The following is an 11,082-nucleotide window of genomic DNA, read 5'->3' as shown; positions in this document are numbered from 1 at the left end:
AGAGAGGCAATATATATATAATGACCAAGAAGATGGACGTACGGCATTTCTATTTCTTGTCTATAAATAGTGGAGATGGTGTGGTAGCCGTAAGGCCAAGAGAGATTCATGGATAAGCCATATATAAGCGTGTGTTTTTTTGGCTCCAAATTTTAAGTGGCCTACCTCGATCCGTTCCATGCATGTGTGCATGGCTGGTGTTTGGGGTACGTACCCCGGCCCCTCCTCCTCCTCCCCTGCCTTTGACCGAGGACCAACCGTATTAATATCACTTATTATTCATTTATTCATAAGATCACCTGAATCTGCATCCATCGGCTAAACATTTATGGTTTAACTTTGTCTCTAATGTTATTTTTCCCACGGATTCAGTTTAATGGCTTACACAGGATGAAGATGATCAATGCTCATTTGTATAATCGGTGAACAATAAGTGGCCTCCAAGAGGTCAAGAAGCACTTGCTTAATTACCTTTGGAATTTCACAGTGAAGTACAAGGAGGCGGATCCGAGGAGAGGGACCTGGACAACTTGCTTAATTACCTTTGGAATTTCACAGTGAAGTACTTCTTTGCGGTGGCCCACCTGACGGCACCAGCTTTGTTCCACCGCCTTTGAGGAAGAATCTACACTACCTATCAAGGTCGGTTTGAATGGAGAGTCGAGATTTAACGTTGCCACGGATCCATGGGCCCACATGGTGCCGGGAGCCCCCTATAAAAGAACCCCCGGGCCCCCTCCAGAAAGGCAACTGATAGACTACGATTCATTCGAGTCAGATCAAACTCACAAGAGTAGAACTCCCAGATAATTAGAGCTATAGCAATAGTTAGCTAAGATAGTTCAAGTAGAGTCGGGCTTCTGCTCGGATTCCAGACCAAGTCACTGGAGGCTTGGTATAGCCATTGTATCTATTACATTTATCTGCTTAATGACTTTAATATCCATTTATATTATGTTCTTAGTTATTATGCTTATAGTTTACTTTAAGTATATGTTTAGTATAGTCGAAGTTATCATCGTGTTTATGCTTAAGATCATAGAGCGCTCATCTCATTGTTTGAACGGGTTGAGTAGCCAAACCTTGTGTAAGTGTGGTGCTCACTGGTGCAGCAAGGCTTTTTGCTCTCGGTTGGGAAACCCCTTTAGTCCCGGTTTCCCAACCGGGAGCACCAATCTGGGACTAAAGATATCCTCCTTTAGTCCCAGCTTGACGCCTGGGACTAAAGGGGACCTTTAGTTCCAGTTGGAAACACCAACCAGGAGTAAAGGGGACCTCCAGGCCTGGCCAGGGACCGCCGACATTGAGTCCCGGTTGGTGTTACCAACCGGGACTAAATGTCCCTTTTTTTTTTCCTTTTTCTGGGTTCTATTTTTTGTTTCTTTTTTCATTTAATGATTAGTTTTGATATTAAAATACATTTTTGAATACGCTGCTAATAGTAATATATATGTGTACTTCGCACGCGTAAGTTTTCGTTCGAACTTTGTACATAAATAACAAACGAATATACGCGTACATGCATATATATATATATGATGATCATATATATACACACGTTATTTTATGTACATATAATATGTGCATACATACATACATACATACATACATACATACATACATATATATATATATTACAAAGGTTTGATATATAAATTGTTTATGTCCTTAGTAATTCACTCCTCCAGATTTGGCATCCACGTTTCGTTCGGGTCGTCATTGTAGAACTCGCCGTTGGGGTTGATGATCTGGTCATTTAGAAATCCTGTTATAGTCTCTCGAATTGCTTTAAGTTGGTCAAGTCGTATGACTCTTTCCCTCAACCATTCAGTCTTCAATAAAAGTTAAAGGAAAAAGTATTAATATATATATATATATATATATATATATATATATATATATATATATATATATATATGTATGTGTATTGCTCATGTAATTACTTATACAAATGAGAGCAATAAAGAAATTGTAAATATATGATCGAAATAATATAAAGCAAAAAGTATTTATATACGTACTTTGAGTTGCTCTTCAGGAGTTCTCTTTGAGTACGCCATGATGAACTCGCAAACATAGTATCCGCAGTAGTTGTTACCCTGCTCCTGCTTAGAATCCACTTTTACGACAAAAAAATCAATTAGGGTGAATTGAAATCATCATATGGTGTTAATTGAATATAAATGTGTAGTTATAGGACTTACTTTATGTGCGATTACACCCAGTGGCGCTTTGCAATGTTTCATTTTTTATTCCTCAATGAACCTTTTTTAAACCCTGCTCCCAATAAAATAAAAAAATAATTTAGCCTATAATAATTGTTGAGAGATCGGCGCCATTATATATATATATGTTGTTACAGAGAAACTAAATTAATTACCCTTGTATAATATTTATCATATTGATGACCATCAATATCCAGTGATTGCTGCACATATATATATATATATATATATATATATATATATATATATATATATATATATATATATATATATATATATATATATATATATATATATATATATATATATATGTGTGTGTGTGTGTGTGTGTGTGTGTGTGTGTGTGTGTGTGTGTGAGAGAGAGAGAGAGAGAGAGAGAGAGAGAGAGAGGTAACTAGCTAGTAAGGAAATATTGATGTCCCATATATATGATCGACATTAATTACTTATAATAACACTCACTTGAAGTTGTAGGGGAAGAGTATCTCCTTCTTGTCGCGTTGGTTCACTAAGAAATTCATGAGATTTCTCTCAGGTTGAGGCGTATAATCCTTCGGGGGGTTAGGGTGTTTGTATATGACATACGGATCAACGAACCCAACATCATTATCCTTTCTCTTTCTAAGTTCTATCATCTCATGTCTACATACATGAAAATTGTGAATATATAATAAAGAAATTATGAATATAGTAGAAAATAATCACACTTACAGACAATAGCAGCTAATGAGACTTTTGTCGAGAGAGTCCAGGTGGCATAGTTGGTGTAATTCTGGAAGCTCGACATAGATAATGTCATTGCCACGGAAGTAATGGTGGTTTCTAATTCTGATAGAAAGATAGATTTGTCCCGCATCAGACGCCGACATATACCACCCGTTTAGCAGGTACATTTGCGTACCCAGTTCACCTAATTTCTCTGGGTTGTATAGACTCTGGCCTGGTATAAAATTCTTGTAAGGATCCACTTCCGGAGCAGATGGTCCTTCAGCGAGCACTTCGGCAAGGTTCAAACCAGTGTCCTCATAAAACCGAAGAAACGACTCATAGCCGCCTACCTCCTCCACTAAGTTTAAGTTTGAACCATATTCGTTAGGAACGATAAGGAGGGGATTGATTGTTGTGATTGTTGTCCGAGTTGTGCAACACCTTTCCATACTCTCTTCTTTTTTTGCGCCGCCTCATATGACTTGGTGAGAGAGCGGTCATAGTCCGATATCGGTTGTTTCACGGCGCTCTTAAGAGAATCCCGTTTTTTTGTTCCAACTTCTTTCTTAGCTGATCTGGAGGTAGGAAGAAGTATGATGGCTTCGGGTTCTCCCTCGCTCGTCGTGCTTGTTTTGCACCTTCAAAGAAATCTATCACTTCTTTTTGTACTGCATCCTTTAATTCCTGTTCACTTTTCTCATAAGATAGTTTTTGGGGAATAACTAGATGAGTATTTGCTTTCTGCTTCTTTGTCGGCGGGCAGGGCAACGACTTCGTTTGCGGGGCGGACCTCTTAGGGGCTGGCTTCCTTGGAGGCGGGGGAGGCATTGGAGACCGCCTTGGAGGCAGTGCATACTTTGGAGGTGGCGGAGGCGTTGGAGACCTCGGCGGAGGAGTTGTGGACTTCCTTGGAGGCGGCGGAGGAGTTGGAGATGGTGGGGATGCAGCAGTGCCTTCGAAGGCGTCATCATTGCCCTAAGCACTATGATGGTCGGGAGAAGCAACAACTGGACTTTGGTTGGCGGAGGCCCTGCTTTGTGAGTACAAAAAATAATAAGATATAAGTAAATGCTTATTATTAGTCATGCCCATAAAAAATTATCAAAAAATTGTTTTGTTAACTTTTGTCCGCACCTAATGTCTGTTGGCGGTGGAGCAGACGCCCCAGGGATAATGATGTAGCGCTTGCGCCATAGTATATGTGCCTTCTCTACTTCTCCTAGAGTCTTCTCTTCATCACCTCCAGGAATGTCAAGAGCTAAATCCTCATAACCTTTGCTCACTTTATCCACTACGACCCTATCATATCCAGGTTGTATTGGTGCTCCATGGATTCTTGGTGTCTTGGTAGGGTCTGGAGGAGTAAAAACACCGATAGCGACCTTGATTGTGTCATTCCCTCTTGGAACATGTAGCTCAATTAATGTCATTGGAGTAGTGACATCATCCATGGGGAAGCGCAGCGCTGCGTCATCTTGCTTTGGCAGCTCAGTGGAAGCGCAGCTGCTTTTCAACTGACCAGAGGGGCTAATATTAACATTCATTCCTGGCTCTGATGCCTGCCGCTGGGCACTCATTGCTAGCTGCACTTGCTTTCTGATTTCTTCCTGCATTCTTGCTTCCATTGCTTTTTCTCGCTCCTTTGCTTCAAGCACAATTTCCTTCAACATTGTCACCCGCGCTGCTTGCTCCTCCTTGCTTCTCTGGCGGCTTCGGTAGGTTTCCCTATCATTAGAGAAACCATGAACCCATGGAGTGTTGCGTCCTAAGCCTCTGGTTCAGCCAGTGTGTTCAGCAGTCCCAATGGCATACGTCAGCTCATCCTTCTCTCTATTGGGCTTGAACACACCAATCTCTTTAGCTTCTATAGCAAAAGCCAATCGGCGTGCTGCTGTTTCGAGTTTTTGCCCATACACTGCCAGACCGGTCTGTGGGTTGAGTCTTCCCCCATGACCGAAAAACCAATTCTTTGAGCGTGGGGGCCACTTGGCTGATTCTGGTTCAATCCCCTTGGCAATAATGTCCGCTTCCATTTTTTGCCACTTCGGAATGGCAGTATCATAGCCACCTAATCCCATGTCATGGTGGTATACCTTTTTTTGGGCATTCTCTTGGTTCCTTCTCACCCGTGTCTCACCCTCTGCTGATGTCTTGTACTCTACGAAATCATTCCAATAGGGCCTCTGTTTCGAGATCGGGCCCGTAGCAGTTTTGAAATTCGGTGTTTCGTTCTTCTTGATGTATGTGTTGTATAGGTGTTTCTTCCAAGTCTGGAATTGTGTGGCCATCTTCTTCATAGCCCACGATCGAACTAGCTCCTTCAATTCATCATCGTTGATATCATCATAATCATCCGCTTGCAACGTGAAATGGGCAAGGATATCATTTCAAAGCAAATTCTTGTCAGCATCAGAGACAAAACTAACATCAGGCTCGTTGATCTTTTTCTTCCATTCACGGATACTGATCGGAATTCTGTCCCTTACAAGGTACCCACAGTGTTCCACGAATTTTCTTTTATGTGGACCAAGTGGTTCGTCTGTCTCGATGTTGAATTCTGATATTATGTACCGGCCCTCCAATGGTTTCTTCGGTCCTCGAACATTTTTGCTCTTCGCCGTTGTGGTCGCCGATCCAGAGGGCTACATATAAAAAATAATAAATAAATATCTTTTGTACACAGAAATATATACAATATTCACATATAATATATATTTAGTATATATACCTCGCCTGTATTTTCTTGCAAAACATTTTCTTGCTCATTTTCAAGAGCTAGGTATTGACTTCCGTCATCAACATCCTGCTCACCAGCATTGGCAATAATATTTATCATTTCTTCCTCCATGTTGTCTCCCGGGGCAGCCATATCTAACAAATTTAACAAAATTTAAGTCACATATATAAACAAGTCATATATATACAATAAGTCATATACAAATTTATCTAAGTCACATATATATAAACAAGTCATATATGTAAACAAGTCATATATGTACAATAAGTCATAAACAAAATAAATCTAAGTCACATATATAAACAAGTCATATATGTAAACAATTCATATATGTAAACAAGTCATATATGTACAATAAGTCATATACAAAATAAATCTAAGTCACATATATAAACAAGTCATATAAACAAGTCATATATATAAACAATTCATATATGTAAACAATCATATATGTCAACAAGTCATATATGTAAACAAGTCATATATGTAAACAAGTCATATAAACAAGTCATATATATAAACAAGTCATATATGTAAACAAGTCATATAATCGACAAATTCGCCCTAGCAAGAACGACGAATTCGCCCTAGCGAGAACGACAATTCGCTCTAGCGAGAACGACAGGGTGAATTCGTCGTTCTCGCTAGGGCGAATCGTCGTTCTCGCTAGGGCGAATCATCATTCTCGCTAGGGCGAATTCGTCGTTCTCGCTAGGGCGAATTCATCGTTCTCGCTAGGGCGAATTCGTCGTTCTCGCTAGGGCGAATCGTCGTTCTCGCTAGGGCGAATCGTCGTTCTTGCTAGGGTATACAACAACGGGGCGGCATTGCTCCGCATATACAACAACAGGGCGGTGTTGCTCCGCATACAACACAACGAGGCGACGTTGCTCCGCATACAACACAGCGAGGTGGCGTTGCTCCGCATACAACACAACGAGGTGGCGTTGCTCCGCATACAACACAACGAAGCGGCGTTGCTCCGCATACAACACAACGACGGCGTTGCTCCACATATAACACAACGAGGCGTTCCTCTGCATATATCACATACAAACACATATCGACGTATGTAGGGGTCGGCGGTGACGATCGACGTACGTAGGGGTCGACGGTGATGGGCGTTCGGAGGCGGTGATGACGAGGGCGGTGTCGGTGGCTGGGCCAGGTGGCGTCAGTGGCGGCGAAGATGATCACATGTGGAGATGTCCTGGTTTCTAAGCACCGTACGTGACAACGTGCATGAAACTTTTTCAAATTTTTACCATAGGCTCCACATGCTATATAACGATGCATCTACAAGTTTCGTGATTTTCTAAATTCGTTTGAATTTTATAAAATTTAAAAACACTTTGGCCGCAACTTTGTCCTCATGTTTCGTTAACAAGATGTGAAAAATATCCCGCAAGTTCCTGGATACGGCCTCAAAACACACTCACTAGCGTGACAATCATTTTTCGAATGATTAGATTTCATTATTCGATGCACCTGCAGTTCAAACTTGCTTTTTGCGAAATAAATCAACAAAACAAAAATAATTCTAAAAATATAGTAAAACATCACAAAATTCAACCAAATTTTAACATGTACTTTAAAGCACTGTAGCAACCTTAAAGGAAAAATCTGGGAGCAAAAATAATAAAAAAAAAATTCTTTGTCGAGTGCCAGACCTGGCACTCGGCAAAGGGGGTCTTTGCCGAGTGCCAGAGACAGGGCACTCGGCAATGAAAATAAACAAAAAATTAAAAAAAAATTTAAAAAATTCTTTGCCGAGTGTCTGACGGCGACCACTCAGCAAAGCCTAAGGGTGGGTGGCCGCCGTCACCTCGGTTAGCCTTTGCCGAGTGTTTAGCTTTGCCGAGAGCCCGACACTCGGCAAAGAGAGGTTTTGCCGAGTGCTATCCTTTGCCGAGTGCCTGACACTCGGCAAAGAAGGATATGCCGAGTGTTTGGCTTTGCCGAGTGCGGCACTCGACAAAGTGTATCTTTGCCGAGTGTCCGACATTTGGCACTCGACAAAGTAGGAAATACTCGGCAAAGCCCCTGTTTCCCGTAGTGCGATGCGGGCACAGTTCGAGAAGATGGCCGTGGACGCCCGCGTCGACGGCGTCTTCGCCGGCCACGTCCACGCCTACGAGCGCACACACAAGTACTCCAACATCACCGATGGCGGCAACATCGAGGGGCCCGCCGACGAGCTCACCTGGCCGCAGCAGGCCTACTCGGCGTTCCGGGAGTACAGCTTCGGGCACGCCGTGCTGGACATCAAGAACCGCACGCACGCGCACTACGCCTGGTACCGCAACCAGGATGGCAACAGGGTGATCGCCGACGAGACCTGGTTCACCAACAGATACCACATGCCCAACCACGACGACTCCTCCGTCGCCTACGCTTGAATGCTTGATTATATTGATTGATGGTCCACATTATACTTCTACTAGCGCTACTGTTGTGCGTGCTTGCTATCGAATTAGGCCATGCACATGCTTGGATCATCCATGTCTGGAGCTAGCTACTGGTACTTATCTATCTGGTGAGATGATGTGGCATAATCGCATACTATTTGTACATGAGCTGAGATCGATGGCTGCTGCATAAATAAACAGTTGTGGTATTTTACTAGGATGATACTACTACAGATTTCGATTTTACGAGTTCGTCGAGTGGCACAGAAGCTCAAATTTAAGGGACACCGGTGTATTTAACTCAGTTAATAATACTTCTTCCTTTCCCCACCCCGAGGCCGTCGTATCCGGTCAGATCCTGATCGGATTCTCGCCTTCCTTCCCCCCGTCTCCATGGATGTGGTTCCGCCTCCCCTCCCTTCCCAGGAGGAGGAAGGCGGCGGGCTGAGCCCAAGCTGGGTCCTCCTCGACCAGACCGCCTACGTCTCCGCCGACTCCGTCTCCAACTCCACCACCGCCGTCGGGCAGATGAGCACCGGCAAATCCATTCACTTCTCCTTGTGCCTCTGCCGCCCCCCGCTCCTCTCCTACCTCTGCGCTCACTTCCCAGGCCCCGTCTTCGGCCCCACCGTGGGCACCGTCTTCGGGCCCCCCGTCGGCACCCCGGCCGTGCGCTGCGTCAGAGTTCCCCCCGTTGTCGTCAGCACGCACGCCGATCTAGCCCTCCTCCGCGTCACCATCCCGGGCATCAACGACGACAGCTCCTTCGACTACTTCGTCTACACGGCCCGCCCGCGCCCCCCGCTTCCGGGACAGCGATGTCGCCATCCTGCGCTGCTCCGGCGGCGGCTCCCGCTACGTCATCGCCGCCCTCAGGACCACCGGCAACCGATTGCACTTCAGGCTCCAGCGCTACGACTCCGACACCCGCAGCTGGACCATGACGCCCTTGTCCCTTCACCAACCAGAGAGAGACAGGGTGCTCCCCATCCCCGACTCGGCCACCGAGGAGGTCTTCCACAACACTACCAAGGTCGTCGTTCTCTGATCTACAACCGTTGGTTGGGTCGATCTGTGGAGGGGCATCCTGTTCTGCGACGTGCTCGATAAAAACCCCGTGCTCCGTGACATGCCACTGCCTAAGCCGGCGAGGAGCAACAGAAGCAGCTTCTGCGTAGGTAGCCCAATAGGTCAGAGGGACATCACCGTCCTCACAAGTCACAATCCTAGAGGAGGTGAAGATCAAGTACGTCGACATGGAGTTTCGCCCTGGGGTTGTCCCATCACCTCAACGCCGGCAGCCGATGGACCACTCCGGCTCCGCCTCCGGCTCCGGCTCCAGCTCTGACGGTGAAGATGACTTTGACGTTACTGACTACTGGACGGCCACCGTCTGGAGCATGCCAGTGCCGATTACTTCGTGGAACGACTGGCACAAGGATTGCACAATCGATGTGGCCGACACCATTGTCCAAAACCCAAGGCACTGCGAGGTGCTGCTGGAGTTGCCAACAAGGCTGAGCACTGATCCAGAGGATGCGGCGGTGAGCTTGAGAAGGCTGTGCACTGGTTACCCTACCTTGGGGCTTGGCATGGATGGCAATTTGGCCATTTATTTCTTGTCCAAGGTGGATGACCGTTCACCGGAGGGATGGGTGATAGAAGTTGGCGTCAAGGACAATAAGCTGCATGGCATCGCCAAGCTTGATGACAGGAAGAACAGGTCTTTCAGACGCTACTACCGTATCACTGATATCTCCAAATATCTGATCAGGGCTACAGGTAACTAATTATATCTACTTGATGTACTCATATTTGTGATATGTGGTTCAGCAGTCTTATTATCTTACAAATGATCATCTTTTTTTTTTGGCTCGTGTTGGTATGGGTAGTTGACTAGCATAGAATTTAAGACAGGTGAGCATAACTTTGCATTAGTTATAGTATTGATAATCCCTCCCCTTGGACTATTCATAAAGCCCTGTAAATTAAAACCCTGATGCTATAAAATTATGATTCGAGATCAGTGAACAGATGATTTTGATTGTCCAGTTAAAACATTAAAAGGATAGGATTTCCCATGGACGGAGCCGTGTGGAGGTTAAGTGGTTTCAACATGTTGGTCTAGGATTAGGAGAATGAGGATAAAAAAATTGAGATAGAACTCAGCAGGTAATACCCTGATTCAAGAACCGGTGTCCAGCTTTTCATTTGCCAAATGAGCATACCTGTGATCTTAAATATTGAAGTGCCTCTTGAGCTCAAAAGTTTCCACTGGGTATTGCTATTGTTGATAGATACCGGACTAAAACTAATAACCTAGGTTTTACTAGTTAGTTTTGTGCTCCAGGCTGCCAAGTCAGTCTATAACTACCACTTCTTAAAAAAAAACGATGAGCAGGAGCACTGCTGTTTCATTTAAGAACGAAGAAAATACCAGGTTCTACATAAGTTGTGATTACATAAACAACTGAAAAACAGCTCTAGAGTCTCATCAAAGAACCCTTACATCATCCTACAGCTGGCTCTCCACAAGCCATCTTTTGCAGGGACATCTCCTCCTTGATCAATAACAGGACATGTGTCTTGAAGAGTTGTAGGACTGTTTTTGCTCTGAAATCCCCTCTTTCTTTCCTTCCAAATGTTCCAGATCATGTACAGTATGACAGCCGCCTTGATGCATTTCTGATCAGCAGGGATGTCCATCATGTTATTATTCCGCTACTCCTCGAACATTTGGCTTCGATTCTGAGGAACCTGCACTTCATTGTGTCCAGTCTCAGTAGAGTTCCCACGCCTCTCTCGCATAACACACTACCGGACTCAGGCTCTTTGCCGAGTGCCTGCGACACTCGGCAAATCCCCATATACATACTCGGCAAAGCCCTTGCCGAGTGTAATCCTTGGCAAAGATCACTCGGTAAAGCCGGTGACGGCAAAGGCCTCTTTGCCGAGTGCCTTTTGTCGGGCACTCGGCAAAGACTTTGCCGTGTGCCCGTAAACC

At 44.6% G+C, this 11,082-nt stretch overlaps 1 pseudogene; it reads left to right on the top strand.

The window, feature by feature from the left end:
• Positions 1-8,471: 8,471 nt before the first annotated feature.
• Positions 8,472-9,868, top strand: LOC136479301 (uncharacterized; annotated as a pseudogene).
• Positions 9,869-11,082: the final 1,214 nt, after the last annotated feature.

This window comes from Miscanthus floridulus, chromosome 9 (genome assembly GCF_019320115.1).
Source record: "Miscanthus floridulus cultivar M001 chromosome 9, ASM1932011v1, whole genome shotgun sequence".
Taxonomy (NCBI): domain Eukaryota; kingdom Viridiplantae; phylum Streptophyta; class Magnoliopsida; order Poales; family Poaceae; genus Miscanthus; species Miscanthus floridulus.
The sequence above is the reverse complement of the archived record's forward strand: the minus strand, read 5'-3'. Positions and strand labels throughout refer to the sequence as shown.